General features: G+C 49.9%; 1 protein-coding gene across 2 annotated transcripts in view; it reads left to right on the top strand.

Annotated features, from left to right (window-relative positions):
* The first annotated feature begins 276 nt into the window (after positions 1-276).
* The window catches only part of SIPA1 (signal-induced proliferation-associated 1), a 272309-nt gene continuing 251278 nt past the window's right edge, over positions 277-21307 (top strand). For both annotated transcript variants that reach the window (XM_086938330.1, XM_086938331.1), the window contains exon 1: positions 277-537. The gene's annotated coding sequence lies outside the window, so the exon portion shown is untranslated. The remainder of the gene's footprint in view (positions 538-21307) is intronic.

The raw sequence follows: 21307 nt of genomic DNA, 5'->3' as shown, positions 1-21307 counted from the left end.
TTTGGGGCACAGTTCTTCCATTCGATGGTCAAGTGTGGGGGTTAACAATGGCAATTGTTGGGCGGGGCTCCTACCACAAGTGTTGGGGGGCTACGACGTCAAGTGTTGGTGGGGGGCCCTCCAATCGACTACATGTTGGTGGGGCGGCTGCGCCAATCGTGAAGGGCACTGAGATTTCTCTCTCCCTCGCGCGCGCGCTCGCAGGCGCTGCTGTCATCGTGAGGGGGGAAAGGAGGGGCCCGAGAGGAAGCAGCAGCAGCGGCGGCGGCAGCGTGAGAGACGGCTGTGGCGGTGCGCGAGTGGCAGGAGCGCGCGCCGGAGAGCGGCAGCATGCTCGCAGTGCGCGAGGCGGCGCGGGGTCAGTGGTAGCGACAGGGCACGCCCAGTGGACCCGAGGAGTGTGTGCCTTGCGTGACCGGGTGAAAGCTGCCCCTGTGGACCGGTGGGCACCCCCTGTGCGAAGAGTCTTACACACACACACCCTCCCAACATTTCTGCAGTCATTTCTCAACGGCTGGAGGTGCTGGAGTTTCTACGGTGAGCATATTGTGTTTTTCTCTCTGTTGTGCCCCCGGTGCCACACCGGTACCCTCCCTCGGGTCGGCTGCTGTTGTAAACCAAGGGTGCCCGCAGGGCGCCGCGTTTGCCTCCGCGCTCCTTTCAAAAGAGGGCAGCCGGCGTCAATGCCAGGGGAGCAGAGCTGCAGAGCGGCGGCGGGGGGCGTCTGGCCCCGCAGGCGTCCGGTTTCCATCATCTCGGTAGCGGCCATCTCCTCTCAGACAACCCCGGGACCCCGTCCGACCCTTTCCTTGTAATCGTGCATATGGCTTTTTTTTTTTGCTGGGCAAGACGCGAATTTCCGTTATGTCTTGAGAGCAGCAGCAGCCCGAGAGAGGAAGAGGGCAGTGGGGACAGAGGGGGAGGGGAGGCGCTGGAAGCTACCGTGCAAGATGTCCAGGTGATGCGCACATTATCACAGGTGGAGGACGGGAATTCGGGGGCTTGGAGGGTTGAGAAAATGATGATATAACAGTACCCGACTTTAAATGAAACCCCAAGTTTGGTGGCGGTATTTTACAGGAAAGGAAGGAGGCAGGTTGTTGTGTGTCAATGTCCCAAAGAATTAATGACCTTTGAAGGGTGGGTGTGGGGTGGCATTGTACGGGCATAGTCAGTCGACAAGGTGAATGGAATGGGTGGTCCACATGTCTGATTTTGAGGGCGGGGGTCTTCCTGGGTGGAAGGGTGGAGTGGGATGCAGGGCTCGGATTGCCCAGGGGAAATGTGGTTGACATATTCCGCTAGTTTTAATCCCGAGGTCCATGATGTAGGGTCATCCCCCCTTCCCATCACCCCTTTCAACAAAGCGAATCAGGATTGATTTTTGGAGGACAGGAGGGGCGGGGAGAGTGTATGCATGCTGTCTGTGGCATCTGTGCAGCTGGCCTAGCCCCGAAGGACACGACTGGGGAGACAGGAATCTACAGCCATGCCGCTCCGAGTGGCCATTATGCATTGCTAGGCTGAGCTATATTTTGCTATGCGTGGTGTGCTTTGTAATGCGTTATAACAGTATGTCGGGTCAAAGTATCTTCTGCTTTCCATATATTATTTCAATGTGCTGCATTGTGCTATGCTTTGATATGCTATGGTTTATTTTGCAGTGTTGCGGCGTTCAATGTCATGCGGTGCCACCTAATGGTACGTGTACTATGCAACATTAATACATCGTATGTTGTGCTCATGTTACGTCACACCCTGCAGTGTTGGGCTGTGCTTTTTTATGATATGCTGACTGTGTATTATATTATGGAATGCCCGATTTACTTTACAGTGCTGTGCTATAATATGGTACTCTCGTTATGCGTCTCTGTTCTGCTGTGCTACTACTACGCTGTGCAAATTGTATACTACTCTAGCAAGTATGTGTGGGCTCCACGCTATTGGACAAGCCAAAGGAGTTAGTGTGTCTAGCCTGCACTTTTGGGTGTTTTTAGTCTGCTAGAGATAGAAATACTAGTAGTTTAGTTGCTAAATTTGTAAGCTGAGTCCAGGGTTATAACCATAGCATGCACATTTGATTACACTAAATTTGATGCTCTACATTTGCGCAATTGGCAATATACAAAATTAACATACTTTATCCCCCTGTGTATCTGTTCCCTTATCCACAAAAAATGATACTTTTGTAAAAAGCCAAAGGTGTTAGTGTGTCTTCCCTGCACCTTTGGGTGATTTCAGCCCGCTAGGGGTAGGAATACCAGTAGTTTAGTTGCTAAATTTGTAAACTGAGTCCTGGGTTATAACCCTAGCATGCACATTTGATTACAATACATTTGATGCTCTACATTTGCGCAATGGTAATATACAAAATCAACATACTTTATCCCCCTGTGCACCAGTTCCTTTATCCACAAAAGAATTGATGCTTTTGTAAAATGTTGCTATCACAATTTGAATAATACATATGTGCATTTGCATTACAAAATAAATACAAAGATACTGCACTACTGTCTTGGAACTGCAATATTTGGGCTCCTTAAAGTTTTAATGATCATAACCCCGTTTACCAATGTTAACCCGAGTGACATGGCCCCGACCTGCATTAATCCACATTTTTAAGCTCGGGATGAGTCAAAATTTGCCAGTCCCTACCAGGTAACACAGAGACAACTAGGAGCCTGGGCCTTGTTAGTCAGTCGCACTGAGTTACTTAACGATGACAGTCTGTCTGACTACTTTGAAAACAGGAAGCCAAAGAACGGCGACTCTGGTGTCCCCCAATTGGAGAGAAGTTAGTGGCTGCAGAGGAATGAGGAAGTGCACAGGGAGGGGTGTCTGGGCCATTGTCAGGAGTTGGGTAGGCTGCACTAGGCTCTGGTTCGAGCTCTCTGTCCCTAAGGTGTGCACACAACCGCAGTAGCTTCTGAGGTAATGGTATATTACTGAGGAAACAAACACTGCCTTTTAGATGTGCAGGCACGCTGCATTAAGCCCCAGTAAAGACATTGTTTATGAGAGAAAATCCATGCATCTGAACTGTGCAGACGCGCTGCATTAGGCTCTGGGGCCGAGGACGGTTTGTTAGTGGTAGGAAAGGCACCGGACGTCAGTGTAGGGCACTTGTTGTGACAAAGAAGCTCCGTGCCTCTGAGGTGTGTAGACACACTTCATTGGGCTCTGGTGTTAGGGATGGTTTGCTATTGATAGAGAACCTGTATACATCTGAGGTGTGTAGACACACTGCTTTGGGCTCCTTTCCATGGATGGTTTAATTGTGACAGAGAAACTCCCTGAGTCTGAGGTGTGCAGACACACTGCATCAGGCTATGATGCTGGGGCACTTCGTTAGTGATAGAGAAATTCCCTGGCTCTGACGTTTGCATTAAGTGCTGGTACATTAAGTGCTGGTGTTGGGGCACTTTGTTTGTGCTAGAGACGCTCCCTGGCTCTGACATGTGTAGACACAGCGCATTAAGTGCCGGTGCTGGGGCACTTTGTTAATGATAGAGAAAGTGCCTGGCTCTGACGTGTAGACACAGTGCATTAAGTTCTGGGGCACTTTGTTAGTGATAGAGAAGCTCACTGGCTCTGACGTGTGTAGACGCAGTGCATTACGTGCTGTTGCTGGGGCACTTTGTTAGTGCTAGAGAAGCTCCCTGGTTCTGACGTGTGTAGACACAGTGCATTAAGTGCTATTGATGGAGCACTTAGTTTGTGCTAGAGAAGCTCCCTGGCTCTGACGTGTGTAGACACAGTACATTAAGTGCTGGGGCACTTTGTTAGTGATAGAGAAGCTCCCTGGCTCTTATGTGTGTAGTAGACACAGTGCATTAAGTACCGGTGCTGGGGCACTTTGTTAGTGATAGAGAAGCTCCCTGGCTCTGACGTGTGTAGACACAGTGCATTACGTGCTGGGGCACTTTGTTAGTGATAGAGAAGCTCACTGGCTCTGACGTGTGTAGACGCAGTGCATTAAGTGCTGTTGCTGGGGCACTTTGTTAGTGCTAGAGAAGCTCCCTGGTTCTGACGTGTGTAGACACAGTGCATTAAGTGCTATTGATGGGGCACTTAGTTTGTGCTAGAGAAGCTCCCTGGCTCTGACGTGTGTAGACACAGTGCATTAAGTGCTGGGGCACTTTGTTAGTGATAGAGAAGCTCCCTGGCTCTAATGTGTGTAGACACAGTGCATTAAGTACCGGTGCTGGGGCACTTTGTTAGTGATAGAGAAGCTCCCTGGCTCTGACGTGTGTAGACACAGTGCATTACGTGCTGGGGCACATTGCTAGTGATAGAGAAGCTCCCTGGCTCTGACGTGTCTAGACACAGTGCATTAAGTGCTGTTGCTGGTGCACTTTGTTAGTGTTAGAGAAGCTTCCTGGCTGTGACATGTGTAGACACAGTGCATTAATTGCTGGTGCTGGAGCACTTTGTTATTGATAGAGAAGCTCCCTGGTTCTGACGTGTGTAGACGTAGTGCATTAAGTGCTGGGGCACTTTGTCAGTGATAGAGGAGCTCCCAGGCCCTGACGTGTGCAGACACAGTGCATTAAGGTGCTGGTTCTGGGGCAGTGTGTTAGTGATAGAAAAGCTGTGTGCCTTTGAGGTTTGCTGACAAATTGCTTAAGGCTGTAGGGCTGCAGAAGTTTATTAGTGATAGGCAGTCTGGAGCATTTGAGTTGTGCACACACTGCATTAGGCTTTGGTGCTGGGGGTGCTTGCTAGTGACAGATAAGCTCCAGGATGTGGATGTGTGCAGACACCCTGCATTCGTCTCTTCGGATGAATTCAGTTTTCAGTCATAGAGGTCTGTGCCTCTGAGGGTTGACGTCACACTACATTGGGCTTTGGGGCAAGGACAGTTTACTAGTAACAGAGATGCTCTCCGACTCTGAGGTTGTGACACACTGCATTGGTCTGTAGAGCCATGGGTCGGTTTTAGTGACAGAGAATGTCCATGCCTTTGAATTGTGCAGACACACTGCAGTCGCCTCTGCTGTTAGGGATGCTTTGTTAGTGGCATAGAAGCTCCCTGCATATGAGGTGTGCAGATTGCAATCCTCTTTATTCTTAGAGCTGTTTGTGAGTGAGAGAAGTTCCATTAATAGATTCAGTCGATTTTGCACGATTTACAGCCCTGAGCTGCAAGTATGTGGAATCCACAACATTCTGGCGCCTAGGATGTGCTTGCAGTTAATGCTAGAGGTGGACCCCACATTTTAAAGGACAATTTGCATAGTCTGGATGATTGGATTTTCAGGAGAGAGCGCCATTAAAAGCATGCACTGACAAGATTATTAATTTGGGTTTTATATTGCGAGTAGGCTTTACCACTATTGACTAACACAAGCAGCTCAAAAGCATAGCTTTGGCAGTAGCTGTTAAGCTTCCCTCTAACACAGCAGGTGCAGCATGAGTTTAGGAGGAGTGCTCGCTTCCCCACGCACATAATAGGGACAGTTAAGCAGAGCGGGGTAAAAAACACACACACACACAGGCGTGTTAGAATACAGCTAGTAGGAGTGCAAGTTTTCTTCACTCACACACAGATCAGCAGTACAATAAAGACAGCAGCGCAGTTTTCCTCACACAGAATATGTCCCTATATCGCCCCAATACTCAGACCGCTACATTGGCTACTGATTAGGAAGATAATTATCTTCAAATCCTTCTTCATAATCCCCTCCTTTATCAATTCTTCATCTCACATTTATGGCAGCTAAATCGCACTTCCTTCTAGTGATAAACTTTTAGTAGAAATCCTAATATGGTGGGGTTTAGGAATAGTGTTCTCCTTCACTGCTCCTCATGGATGGACCGCTCTCTCCTTTCAGTTAAGTTGTCTTTCTGTCAGCCTTTTTTTGTTTCAGTATGTTTTACCTCTTGTAGCCTGCTTTTGTATTGTTATGTTATGTTATGTTATTTATTTTCTTATATAGCGCGCGGCTACTCAAAAAGAGTGTCCCGGCGCTTTACTAAATAGATCTACAACCGGGTAACATAACACAATAATAAAAGCAGGATGGAAACAAACTCGAAGTGGAAAAAAAAGGAACGGCCTAGAGGGCAAACAGCCATGTTTTAAGGCCTTTCCTGAAGGCAAGTAGTGCGAAGGCAATTAACCTGTTGATTTTATCCATAGTGCGAGGGAACTTTGGTACACGTGTGTTCACCAATCCAATATCAAAACACTAGGTACAGTATGTAAACAGCAGTGCAACTTTCAGTCACGTACTTAACACTTACTGTAAATGCACAACACACGAAACCATCACTCAGAAACACCCCAAATCTAGAATGAGTTAAAGAGCTACTGTGAGCCCTAATAAGGACCCATACTCTCAAGTACCCACGACCCATGTTTCAAGCTGTACAATGCACATCCCATTCCATTTAGACAGCTTGTTCTTGAATTACTAAAGACCTCCAAACAACAAACAGTGCTGATCAATCACAACACACTGACCACCAAAGAGACACTCAAAAGCAGCATACTATCCACACCTTCTATATACTGATTTATTTATTTATAAAGTTTTATATAGTGCGAACAAGATCCCGAAGGATATCAGAGCGCTTTAGAACAAACTCAGTCAGACATCAGACTTGTGTCTGTGATAGAATCTTCGAGACTTTAGAATGAAGGTATCCAACCTCCACCAGTGGCGCAAAAACATGCTAATAGATTACGGTGCTATACCGATCTCCGTAACTTAAAATAATATGTAATTTACATATGTAGAACAGTTAAATCCGAGGCAACAGCTGTGCACTCTTTCTTAATCCCTTATTCATTTTTGAGTTCCCATATTAGGTGACCACAGAATGTATAAACACAATCAGATGTTCTAGGGGAGAACAAGGGAAGTGTGAAGATGCAGATGGAAAGTTATAACATGAGTTTCTGTTACCACAGTACGGTATACACGTCACTGGTAAAGTCTCATGTGGCATACGGTGTCCAGTTATGAAGGGCTCATCTGAGCTATTGTGTGAAATTCTCAAGGCCTCACCTAGATTATTGCTCCAGCTTTTAGAGGACACCTCAGACCCGTTATGTACAGTTTTGGAAACCATGCCTGAATTTTTGTGTGCAGTTCTAGAGACAAACACTGTCTTATTTGTCTAGTTCTGGACGCCACATCTGGAATATGGCCTTCGGTTCTGGTGGACACAACTCAAGTTTTGTGTGTAATATTTGTTTATGGTGGGTACATTTATATGCGCATGTATATGGTTTTGTCAACGAGAAGTGGGGTGGGTGAGTGAGTGAGTGAGTGAGTGAATGGATGATTGGTTGATAATGGCTCTGTGAGTGTGGATAGATGGATAAATCGACATGGGATTAGATGAACGTGTAAGTGGATGGTTGTATATGTTGATGGATGAGTGAGTGAGTAAGTTAATGGTCCAGTGCATGGATGGAGGAGTGGGTTGATGAATTTTCGTATGGTTGAATGGGCGAATAAGTGTAATGTGCTAGGAATGCTGAATTGATCTGTGAAAGTGTTTGTTTAGAGGTGACAGTATATGGGTGGTTGCATTGTTAAGAAAGAGGGCGGGTTGAGTGGGTGAATAGAAGCAGAGTGGGTGGCTGCATGAGTATGGGAAGGTTAGTGACTATTTGGGAGAGTTTGTGAAACTTGGTGGACTCGTAGATGAGTAGATGGAACGATGGGTGGTGGATAGAGCAATAGGTGGTTCTGTAAGTGGATAAATAGGTGAACCTAGCTGCCACGACTGGAGGCTCATTAGAACAATCAACTTCTGGAATCACTTCCCAGTGATAACAAAGTTGAGTCAAAATAGGAACTAGATTTTTAAATATTACTTTTTATCCTTCATGTTTTTATATAGGCAGAAAATGACAAATTGGCTGTGGTAGAGCGTGGATCCAGAGGCTCTGGTGAGCCAGTGAAGCTTTGAGGATCGATGCGCTCAGTATAACCCTACCTGTTTTGCTATGCGGTTGAGAGCACAAGCCCAGCCAATCACGTCAGAGAAGCCATACTGCTGATGCTGCAATCGGAATCTGAATGGGCAGCAAGATAAAAACTCTACCTGCAAAGTGCAGCTCACTCGTGGTGCTGCTGAGTCTATACCTGCCTAATGTCTCTAAATGCAGCTTTATCCTGTGGAAACTTGCTTCAATAGCCAAAGACCAATCTAACAGCTACCCCGCCACAATCATCGACCTCATTGCATACTGGGATATCAAAACTTCTATTACTTGGTTCAGATTCTTCCTGTCAATCTGCACAGAGCAGTTCATATTAAGAGCCTTATTTAGAGATTGGCTGAAGGGCCACTCCATCAAAACATAACAAATGTCCCATACACTGTATTGCAAGTGCCACAGGCTATGATGCGCTTGCAATAATACACTGGACGTGACATCAGCCACATTAGTGTCCCATCTGCCAAGCTCTAAATAGGGCCCTAAATCTTTTCCACTATCATCCACATCACGTGCTGGTCCCCTGAGCCCAAACCTCCCTGCAAACCTTTTTAATATCTATAAGCTCCCTTGTCGCAACCCCTCTTCAGTCAGAATGTTGGAAACTAAAGTGCAGGCAGGTGGTAGCCAGAGCCACATCAAACTGGAGGAGCCATCTGTAGGTCTTGTTGCCCGCTAGTAGAAGCATGTCTAGTACTGGATTCTGGGAAATTGGCTCTGTCTTAATAAACAAATGACAGAGATCATCCTCTTGGGTGCAGAAAACCAATCACTTCTCCCTTTAACCTCGCCATACTCAATAGGATGACCAGCACACCAGTGCCAACATGTGAACGCCCTAAATTACTTTGTATATCAAGTAAACACAGAAACCACAAATGTGTTCCATTGTTTCTTTTGCTACAAGAGGCCACCCCCTTCCTTCTTCACTCTGTAAAATTAGCCTTTGTACTTGCTATCAACACAGGAGGATTTTGGTAACAGCCAGTCCACTGGTTATGCCACGCAGAGACATGGCTAATTGGAAAGGGTAAAATTTGTGGTGCTCAGCTCACATTTGGGCCGCATTGTGATGATCCCAATGGGTTATTGCTCCATTAGCTTCAGGTCAGTGAGAGGACACAAATCAAGGCACTTTACATAGTCCACATATCCAACCTTGGCTGTACAATAGGTGACCTGAATAAAGCCCTGCACTAGTGCTCTGGATCCCTGAGAGCAATTTCCCTGAACCTACTGTCTGTATGTTGGTTGAAGCTGAAACAATTTGGATGCAGATCTCTCCATTTACGAGGATTCCCTTCTCTGGAATGCCATTCTTTAGCCCTTGAGATGCGAGGAGGATTTTATAAGGATCCAGGAAGAACAACAAATTATTCTCCTCCACTTGGTCTATGGCTCGTGCACAGTAGATACAGTCTTGGGAGGTTATTTAGGGATTGGTAGACGGTAATCCATTCCGCCTGGATAGCGGAGGCATATACTCCGCATTTCTGGCAGCCTACATCTCACCATATTTGGAAATCTCTGTTTGCCTGGCAGATATCTCTATCCCTTTAAAGGAACCTCAACTACAGCAGCTCATTTAAATGCATTGTAAGTTTGCTCAACGGCCTCCATGTTTCATTCGGGCCTTCAGGAGTCTGTTCTTGAAAAAACAAAAAAGAAGTAGCCCTGACATGCTTTTTGGTTTGGGACAGCTAGGCTGTTCCTGGCAGGCACAAACAGCAAAAGAACAGTACATTAGAACGTTTACCCAAAACAGATTGGATAGTCTGAAGTACTAAGACAGACATCCCAGTGTCTGTGGGACTGTCAGGCTAAGGTTCAGTTGGTGGAGCCAGCAGCGGCTCTATTGACGGAAAAATTACGGGTCACCCGACTATATAGAGCAGGATGACAGTTTGGGACACAAAGTACTCTCGCCCGCTAGCAATAGTTACCCTGTTTGCAAAACTCTAAATAAATAAGGCCCATAGTATCCAGAAAACTAACAATACCTACTTATAGCTTATCAGAGACCTTGGACTGAAGCCTGGTCACCGACATTAGGGCCCATGCACTGTTCCAGCAAACCTTCAACAGAGGGTCTGTCTAAATGAACTTTATGGCGGGTGGATCATGAACCTCCCATACCGCTGATGGATCTGAAATCACACCTCCACGATCGTTAACAGTGGAACAGCTAATCACTCATGCCCTCTGCCTTATGTTATGGTCCTTGGCTCGTTGCCAGAAATGTGGCATACAACTTTCACAAAAACTTGAAGACAGGAAATAAACACTAATAGCCAGGAACAAGTAGGGAAATGTCCATTGGCCACACAGGACCTATGGAGTTCCATTAGGCAAGCACGTGGACAAACCATATTGACATGTGGGAGAGACCCCAATCTGCCACCCTCCCCGACCATTTCTTTGCATAAATGTGACTACAACATATTATATATTCAACATAAAAATGACAAAGGTAACAACTGCAGGCGTTCTAGTCTTTTGGGCTACGACAACCAGCCACACAAGACAACTCTCACTGCAAAGCTTGACCAGCTATCTAGAACGAGCTGGGCATGCTTGCCCTAATGTCGAAGCTTCCTTTGATTTCAAAGCTTGCCCTGCTCCGAGGTTTGTTGTGACGTCAAAGCAGGCCTTGACATCAGAACAATGTCAGGACAGGTCGTTTTTTTAAAGTTTTCATAAACTTTCTCTTTTCTCCCCGTCAAAAATGGCATCACAAGAAAATGTTCCAGTGACCCATATGCAACTCACAAAATCAACGCAGTAATTGACATAAGTCAATCATAGCATATAGGTGCTAATTGAGAAGTTAAATGTGGATCAACTTCCGTGTACCTCTGGATAGATATCATGACAGAGCAGTTGTTGCTTGCGAATTGTATATACCAATGTTCGTACTTTTCTGAGATTGGGGCACCGTAGACTCTCTCGGAGATTACTTTACAGACACTGATTTAATCTCTTTGTTAGGGCCAAAGGCACACCCTCACTCGCCATTTCCCCTTTGCGAGGCCAATGATGACTTGGACGGTTGGAACTAAAAGGTTTCATAGTATTAGTTTGACCGCGGGCATTTGGCATCGCCCCCTCAGTCTGGGTGTCAGATGACGTCAGGGCGTCCCTCAAGTAGAGAGGTTCACGTATTGGAGGACGCAGCCTGGTGGTGACGAAGCCCTCGGACCGGCCCAGCGGCCAGGCCTGACGCGGTGGGATTGGAATCTGGAGCCCTTCCACCCTGCACCCCGGGCCGGCCGAGCCAGGGCTCAGAGAATAGGGAAGGCAGTGTGCGCTTTAGTGCGCGGGCGGTGTGTCAGGGGCCAGTGTGTATGGAAAATGGGATGAATGGACCGAGGAGCTGTCATCTGACTTGCAGGGAGGCAGCCCTCTAACGCTCTCTTGGTCTTTCTTTCTTTCTTGCCTCGCTCTTTCGTTTCCTTTTGTTTCCTTTTAGTCTTCCGATTTTATCTTTTAAAATTGTTCTCATTTTTGCCTCGTTTGCTTTAATTGTAATTGCATTTATATAGCGCTAACTACCACATATGAGATGTTTAAGTGCTTTTTGGCGAGTAGCACGTTACTCTGGAACCGAAAAAGGATTCGTGGTGAATTAGTATAGGGATATATGAACTTAATTTGAGCGGGGCATATGTGAGTTGGCTATTTGGTTTTAAAAAGGATAGTGGGGGGATAGAAGAGGGAAGGGTTTGCATTTATATAGCGCTTGCTACCCATGATGAGGTGTCGAATCGCTTCTCAGCGGATAGCACGCTACTCTGGAACCCAAGCAGGGTTATTGGGGAAATAGTGTAGGGAAATATGAAATTCATTTTTTTTAAATCTCAAAATATTTTCATTTTAACGGTGGATATGCAAGTCTGTTAGTTGGTTTAAAAAGGACAGTGGAGGGATAGAAGAGGGGAGGGTCTCTAGAAAGTGATTTTATTTGGAGGCAGCAGTAGGAGGAGGTTTGGGATGGGTAAAGGGGTAGGGAGGGGGAGAGTCAGAGGGAAAGGTTAAGAAAGGCGTGTTTGGGAGTGAATAGTGAAAGAGGTTTGAGAGGATGCAAGGAGGGGTGAAGTAGGGAAGCGTCTGGAAAGGACTATTTTTGGGTTCATACTAGTAAAATGGGGGTTGGGAAGGGTGGAGGTAGAAGATATATTGAGAGATGTATAGGGTGTGGATGTGCTCTCTTCATTTCAATTTTTCCAATTTCTTGTTGATTTCATGATCAATTGATCTCTTGATCAATTTCATGTTGATTTCTTTCCCTCTCCCCATCGCCACCTGCACCATTTCACTCTGTCTGCACCATTTTACTGTATGTGTCGTCAGAGCTGCCGGGTTTTATAAACTATTCTGAGTGCTCCTGGTGCTAATAACAGCTTCAGAGCACACTCACAGGATTCTCTGCAAGCTTTCTCATGAAAGTCAGGGTGCTTTTCACACTTTGCTGGAGACGCAGCACCCATGCTCCGAACACCTGCCCCTTTCTGTCCTCTAGCTAATTTCCAGGCTTTTCTTTCGCTCTTTCCTCGCTCTGCTTTCCGGTCCATCCCGTACCTAATGAATAATTCATGTTCCCACATCTGTGATTACAGAGGGAGCATTCTGGTCACAAAGCCAGTGTTAAAACACGGAAGCGCTTCATCACAAAATGGAGCAGTGTTCCTGTGTTCATTCTACGGATGTGGCATACAACTGTGCGGCATTCATTTCACAAAGCTTGAGGTACAATTATGTATTTTGTAAACTACAGTGCCGTATTACTGTGGTAGGGTTGTAGTCAGTTACATTTCAGTGCATTCCCCATTTGAAACGATTTAGTTGTGACACTGTATACTGCAGTATTTTTTATTATAATGTTAATGTGATTTTTTGTGCTAAAGCATTTTCATTGTAGTGGCGTAGATTTAGTGCACTATACTGTAGTAGTAATTATTGTATTGTGAATTTGACGCATTATATCGCTAATGATTGTTGATTCAGCACGTCATATATTGAGTTATTCTCGGAATAATGCGTTGAATTTTGCAAACTATTATGCAGCTTTCCCACAGATTTGGCACTGTATACGGTATTGCTGCATTCCTGTGGTAAAGCTGGCCTTTGTTACATCGCACTCCATTTTTTCTGTGGCAATGATGCTGACATGGCACACAATATTGTAGTATTTGTTGTACGTCTATTATTTGCTTTGATGTTTTATGTAGTGCTAATATACCACCCTACAACATAGAGCTAATATGACATATTATGGCGAAATCTCCTACACTGTAAGCATGACGAAATGTCAATACTTCGGGCTGTGTTCTTAAAGTGATCATCGTGCACCTAAGGGTGCATTCTGGGAGGCGATTCACATTCACTGAAGTGCCTGAATTCATCTGTCTTGGTGACACCTGCAAGGCCCCGACTGGACAGAACGCCCAGGTTCTATATGAAGGTGAGCTGAATGGGACTAGGGACACCGATGAGAGTGAACTTTGGACTGGTGGTCCCCTGAGTGAAAATACTCTGCTTTAGAGGTTGGGTAGTGCAACAGTGCTGCAAAAAAGCCCTTGGAGGTGGCTGAGGCTAGCAGGATGCTGGGCTCGTAGGCCAGAACTGTGCCCCTACCAGAGTTATTGATATAAACCTACCCCCATCCTAATCTCACACTATGCTGCAGTTGCTACTTTGGTTAACAGAGAGCCTCCAAGTATACCCTAAAATAGAAGGTAATAAATGCATCAGTTTGCTTAAAGAAGTAGCCTTTACGCGGGTCTTTGCTGGCTTTTAACGGTAGCAGACCAAGGCAAGAAAGAGTGATGAGTGACTCTGTGAAGGAGTTTGTAGATGTCTGGGGATTCGTGGACTTTTGCCACAGCACACAGTCCTCGAATGATCTTGTGCTGTCACATCACGATTGTTAAAATGTGGCTCTAGTTTACACTCTCATGACCTCAATCACCAAGCTCCTACAAATCCAGAATGGAGCAACCAGACAAGTCCTAAACCTAAACAAGCATGTATACATTACTCCCACTGTAAATGGACCCACACTGGCTGCCAGTTGCAAGTGGAATCTCATACAAAGTCCTCTGCCTTGCTCTCTGTATGATCCATACGTTGGCACTAATCTTTCTGCAATCCAAGCTCAGACTGTGGGGTCAAAGGAGAAATCTCATATCTGAAACAGCCCGTCCCAGATATTTCATCCATTAAAAAACTTCAATTGGTGAAGCTCCTTGTATAATTATACAAGCTTTGGAAAAATATCCCGAATAAAATAAGGATCAACAGCTGGGTTTGTTAGGGACTGGCTGCTGTTTCCTGACTACAGGAACTCCAAGGACCAGGAGCCCTGCAACGCTGCTCACCTGTGCTACCTGGTTCCCTGCCCACAAGCCCTTTATTACATCTCGTGGCCCCCGCTTCGCCCGAGCCGCTCACCGCTGAGTTTGTTAGGGACTGGCTGCTATTTCCTGACTACAGGGACTCCAAGGACCAGGAGCCCTGCAACGCTTCTCACCTGTGCTGCCTGGTTCCCCGCCCACAAGCCTTTTAATACATCTTGCGGGCCCTGGCTTCGCGGGAGCCGCTCGCCATTGGGTTTGTTAGGGACTGGCTGCTGTTTCCTGACTACAGGGACTCCAAGGACCAGGAGCCCTGCAACACTGCTCACCTGTGCTGCCTGGTTCCCCGCCCACAAGCCCTTTATTACATCTTACGGCCCCCGCTTCGCGGGAGCCGCTCGCCGCTGGGTTTGCTAGGGACTGGCTGCTGTTTCCTGACTACAGGGACTCCAAGGAGCAGGAGCCCTGCAACGCTGCTCCCCTGTGCTGCCTGGTTCCCCGCCCACAAGCCCTTTATTACATCTCGTGGTCCCCGCTTCGCGGGTGCTGCTCGCCGCTGGGTTTGTTAGGGACTGGCTGCTGTTTCCTGACTACAGGGACTCCAAGGACCAGGAGCCCTGCAACGCTGCTCACTAGTGCTGCCTGGTTCCCCGCCCACAAGCCCTTTATTACATCTCGAGGTAGCCAAGGGCGGGCCCGTATGAGCCCGTCCGAGTCTGTGCGAGGCTGGGCCACCCCTTTTGGTTTTGTCATTCGAGACTGTCGAAGAACTTGTGAGTAACCGGTCATGCTAGTAGGCAAGCAGGGTATGCTCAGATGTGAGTCCCTTGCTCACTTTGCCACTGGATTCAAGCAAGCCTGGCTGAAGACAGCTGTAATGCCAGAAACCGTTCCTAGGAAGCTTGTTTCCGGTCCAGGGAAGGCATGGCTTGGCATTTCGGGCTGGAGTGTTCCCATGAGGCACAGGGTCAGACTGATTTGCATCTGGCCATGTCTGAACTGGGGTGGCAGAGTGGGCTGAAGAACGGTGATGGATTAAACCCAGATCTGTTGACTGGGTGTGAGTGTTTGATTGGTTCAGATGCTCCGTCCATCACCACCCCCTTTTGTACCGCTTTGTTCGCCATAAGTTGGCAGGGTATGCGGGGGCGTGGCTTAGCACGCGAAGCAAATGGTCGCCTGCGGGTAGAGCTCTGTGCCGAGTTCCCCTTCCCGGCGCTGTTCTCCGGGACAGTTCTGCCCTGAGGCCGCCGAAAACCACCGGCGAGTGCCCCACTAGACCAGACGCGGCGCCTGCCCAACTTTGGCGCGGATCGGACCTAAGAAACCGCACCGGGAGGTGCCGGCCGCTCGCGGCCGCGAAAGTTGCCGCCGGCCCGGGCGCGGACCCAGGAAACACCGGGGATCCGGCAGTTGCGGTAGGCCCAAAATCGAGGCCGACGCCAAACGCCAGCGGACCACGCACCACAGCACCGGAGGCCGCCCACCCCCCATGACGGTGAGGAGCTGGGGGGAGATGACCACACAAACCCGGCTGGACACTCCACACACGCACAAAGGCGGATCGGCGGGAGTGCCCTGAAACTGGCGGTAGCCGCCAGGCCTGGACGCGTCTCCCCTGCATCGGGAGCTATACTGGCCCAAATACATAGCGGTGAGGAGAGGTGAGCGGCTGGGCCTCGGACGCCTGGGGAGCTAGAGGGCAGTGGAGATTGGGGCACGCAAAACGGCACTCGCCGGCAGCCACGCGACCCACAACACACGGGACCCCGGTCGCAGGCAGCACCCACTGGCTCCACAACGCAGCGCGGCCTGCGACCCACTGGCGCTACCCCAGGCACACACCGTGGGAATAGCGACGGCCTGAGGGGACGAAGACCTGCACCACCTGAGATCCGAGCGAAGCTCAATACCGAGCGGCTGCCACACGAGCGACACCAGTCACCACGCCAGCGCAGCATACAGCCCGCATGGATCCACACAGACCCTGAGCCCCTTGCCACAAACAGGCTCACGACTCACAAGGGACACATCGCGGAACCGCGCCATACACCCAGCGACGCCCAGATATACCACGCAACGCCGAGGTGCGAGGCGCCCAGCAGCTGCCCACCCTCCCAGGAGCGAATGAGTGCCACGCAAACACCACGCGGGTAGAACCTGCCGATACCAGCAGCCGGGCCCCAACCGGCAGCCGACGACCCTCATCCACCTACCTACCATTGGCCAGGCCAGACTGAACCGAACCGAGACAAGGAAAGCGGACTCCCCACAGGACGCCGATGTCTGGCGGGACCAGGGCACGGACCGGCACTGGGGGCGCGAGGCCTAAAGGCGACATGAACAAAACTGGCAAATCTACGGACCAGGACCAGACGGCAGCGAAGCTCGACGTCATGCTGGCAGCCATGGAGCGGCTAGAAGAATCAATTCAACTCACACGCACCTCCCTGGCCACCAAGATCGACAGTGTGGCCATAGACCTCACGCATCTCCGCGAAGACCACAAAAAGCTTGCTGACCGCACCTCGATGCTGGAGGGAACCGTGAAAGAGCTCCAACCCCAAGCCAGCCAGACGCATACCCAAATACAGGACTTGCTGAACCGAGTAGAGTTCCTTGAAGACCGGGCCGAGGATGCAGAAGGCAGGGCGCGGAGGAACAACGTACGCTTGGTCGGCGTTCCGGAGAAATGGGAAGGGAGAAAACCGGAGGAGCACATGGAAAAATGGCTGACATCCATCCTGCCTGAGGGCTCACTCTCGCCTCAATTCGTGGTGGAGCGCGCCCATAGAGTCCCGACTACACCCCTGGCTGCGGGCTCCAACCCAAGGCCCATGCTCCTTCGCATCCTGAATTATAGAGACCGGGACTCCATACTGAGAGAAACGCGCAAACTTGAGGAGGTGAGAATCGAGAACACCAAAGTAATGTTCTTCCCGGACTACACCATACAGGTACAGAGGCAGAGACAATCCTTTCTAGCGGCGAAGAAACGCCTGCGCCAGCAGGGTCTACAGTACTCCTTACTATTCCCCGCGAAACTCAGGGTGATAGCCGGGGAGAAAACCCATTTCTTTACAGACCCAGATGAAGTGGAAGCATGGCTGGACGGAGTCACTGACACAACCCCCAGGACCCCGGCAGCCCACGCGAATGGACACCAACCTGGCGGGAACAGGAGACGACGGCGCCCGAGGCAGCGGGCACAGGGACGCACGAACGGGCCAAGGAAGATGTCTCCCCCTGCCGACGCTACGCAGCAGGAAAAACAAGAAGCCCTCCGCCTTGTGCGGGAACTCAGCAACTCCCCAACGCCTAGCGACCCAACTGGCGGCGGCACACAAGACCCCCCAAGCGACGACGAAGCAATCTACGGAATGTCGGACTCTCCTGTGACAGATCCTGGACCGGATGTCACCCCCCAAACCTCGGAATACATCGGCTAATTGTCTCCCAGTGCATGTCCACCAAGTCTCCCACAAGAACACTCAAAGGGCCATCCAGGCGGATTCAGACTGAGTACGAATGGCCCGGCAAGACCTCCGGAAAACTGAGAGCCGCGCCTTGCCCTGGTGATGACCCGGCGGACGCTGGGCGGCCGGCCCCCCACTCCTGTGGCCAGTCATCCTGCTGCACACTAATCAAGACACGTAACGTATGGCATTAAATGTTGGTTTTGCACCTATGACTTTTAAAGCTGAGGCTGACTCGGGCCTTCACATACCCCCCGGGAAGGGGAACAACCCCTATTCGATGATTCTACGAACACTTGGCCAGCTGCTACTGCTAGCACTGCACGGCCGCCCCCAGAACTGAACTATACTTTGTTACTCTCCTTGAGAGCATGGACGGGAGCATGTTTGCCCACCGACCTTTTGGTATTTCGCATGTTTGCGATGTTCATTGGCTACCTGTTCTATTGGCCACGTTAACTACCTGTTTTCCCCTTTCACAATACTGCAATGGCGTGCGGGCCAATCAATATTCCTTACGAACTGCGGGTGGGCGGGGGGTGGGACGGGGAGGCCGCTCTGGGGAGACCGTCAATACAAAGCAATGTCTGTGATCAATATATGCACATGGAATGTGAGAGGGATGCACACACCGTCCAGACGGTATCAAATATTCTCATACCTCAAACGCCATAATGTACACATTGCTCTCTTACAAGAGACGCACCTCTGTGCAAAGGAAGTCACTACCTTACGCCGCAGATGGCGTGGCCACCTATATGCCACGCACCACTCTTCCTACGCTAAGGGGGCGCTGGTATGGATACGTCCGGGCACCCCATGGATAATGCAGGACGCCCTGGTGGACCCCGGGGGGAGACATGTGGCGGTCAGGGGCAGGATAGATGGGAACCCGATAGTACTAACCTCGATATATGCACCCAACACAGGGATACAGGATTTTTTAACACAACTGTCCAACACCCTGGCGCCATGGCATGGCATACAGTGGATACTTGGCGGGGACTATAACTGCACGCTGGACCCTTCCCTAGACCGCTCCCGTCCCCCACGCCCTAATTCCCCGGCTCTTCACGCAGCGCGAGCCCTCCTAGATTGGTCCGCGCAATGGGACCTACTAGACGCATGGCGCAGCCACAACCCAGACACCCGGGCCTACTCCTTCCACTCAGGGGCACACAATCTGCATGTACGCCTAGATAGATACATGGTATCCAGAGACCTACTACCGGCGATACGAGACACGCAATACATGGGCCGCACGCACTCGGACCACAATCCACACTTCATGACGCTCACCTGGGAACAGCCGCGACCACCAATCCCCACCTGGCGACTACAACCAGACCTCTTGCTTGACGGCACATTCAGAACCTCGATAGGGGCACAAACAGCACAACACTTCGAGGATAACAACAACACTGCCTCCACACCCCAGATAGAGTGGGACGCGTTCAAAGTGGTCCTGAGGGGGCTATGCCTCGGAACCCAGGCACACACCCGCCGACAGCTGGAAGCAGACCTGAAACGGCTAGAAAGGGAACTGCTGCACAAAGAGCAAGAGGCGACGGGAGGGGATGATACAGAGCTGCTTGAGGCTAGGACGGAACACGACAGGCTGATAGGCAGACTAAAACAAGTCAATTTCACTGCACACTCAGCACGCACACACCGCTACGGCGACAAGCCGGGCAAATTACTGGCCTGGCTGATAAGGCGAGAAGACCGCTCCGCCCCAGTAACGGCCATAAGCCCTACTGCGGATACCGTGGTATACACCCAGGCGGGCATACATGCAGCCTTCGTGGCGCATTACAAGACACTATACCGGTCGCAAATGGCCAATCCGCAACCGGACATCCAGGCATACCTGGAGGAACTCACACTTCCCGCCCCGACTGATGACCAACGTGATGAGCTCGGAGCCCCGTTGGTAGCGGAGGAATTACGTGAAGCCATATTCGCCCTCTCCAACGGGAAGACCCCTGGCCCGGACGGACTGCCTGCAGAATACTACAAAGCATATTCTGACATCCTGATTCCCGAGCTGCTCAGAACATACTCAGCAGCTCTAGACGACTCCTCCTTACCAACATCCATGAACGAAGCCATACTGGTATCGCTTCTCAAACCAAACAGGGAAGGGATGCTCCTCGGGTCGTATAGGCCGTTAGCCCTGCTCAATACGGATTACAAAATCCTGGCATCAGCACTGGCACGTAGACTAGCGGCCCTGGTACCGGCTCTGGTCCACAAGGACCAGAACGGGTTTGTCCCAACGAGATGCACCTCTCAGAACATCCGGAGACTGTTCCGGGTGCAGGAATACGCAGCCCAGACGTGGCCAAGATCGGGTTGCCTGGTGTTGGACCTGGAGAAAGCGTTCAACTCTGTCGAATGGCCCTATTTATCGGCAGTGCTTCGTAAGTTTGACCTGGGCGATGACTTTCTAGAATTGGTCGGCCTGCTATATGGGAAACCTGAGGTGAGGGTACGCACTGGCAAGCTGGTCTCAGAGCCCATAAAGGTTAGAAGAGGCACCAGACAAGGTTGCCCACTTTCCCCATTACTATTCTCCCTGGCGATCGAACCACTGGCTGAACGGCTGCGCACCAGCGGAGCACGATGGGGTATCCCGCTAGCAGATGGCACGCATGCAGTGTCACTATACGCGGACGACTTACTCTTATATATTAAAGACCTTGAGAATGTGCCGTCGGAACTGTCGGACATATTACGCACGTTCGAATCGATGTCAGGCCTCAAAGTCAACTGGGCCAAGTCGGGGGCTTATTCGTTCACCCCAGACGCTCCGGACCCGGCACTTCACATTAATAATGAACGACTGCCATGGTACCAAACCACGTTCAAGTACCTGGGCATTCATATATACAGGACGCCCCCAGACATTTTAGACGGCAACCTGACAAGGGCCATAACGTCTATTCGAACACAGGCCGCCTTCTGGAAAACTCTCCCCATCAATGTGCCAAGCAGGGTAACCTTAACGAAAATGATAATACTCCCCAGGCTCCTGTACTATTTTGCCAACCTCCCACTCTACATCCCTGTCCGCATATTCAGGGAGCTGGAATCCATGCTCAGAGATCTGATCTGGAACACAGGCAGGCCAAGAGTAGCACTGACGAAACTCTACAACCCGGTCACTGAGGGCGGCGCAGCAGTCCCGAACCTAGAGCTCTATTACCTAGCAGCACAGGTGCAATGGGCGGTAGCCTGGATTTCGGGCAGGAATCTCGAGGACACAGCCACGGCCACAGACGTCCTTTCCCAACTGCAGGTACTCACCCTATTTCACCCGCTGACGAGCCCTAGGAAGCACTCGCAACTACATGTGGCTGTGGCCACGAAATGTTACGACAGATGCTTACGCCTCACTAGAACCACCATACCGTATGCGCCAGCGTTACCGCCCCTGGGCACCCCCAAAGCCACGTCAGTCGTGACAGAGGCGGCACTGGCACAGTGGACCCACGCAGGCATTGAAACCATGGCAGATC

Source organism: Lissotriton vulgaris, chromosome 9 (genome assembly GCF_964263255.1).
Source record: "Lissotriton vulgaris chromosome 9, aLisVul1.2, whole genome shotgun sequence".
NCBI lineage: Eukaryota > Metazoa > Chordata > Amphibia > Caudata > Salamandridae > Lissotriton > Lissotriton vulgaris.
The sequence above is the reverse complement of the archived record's forward strand: the minus strand, read 5'-3'. Positions and strand labels throughout refer to the sequence as shown.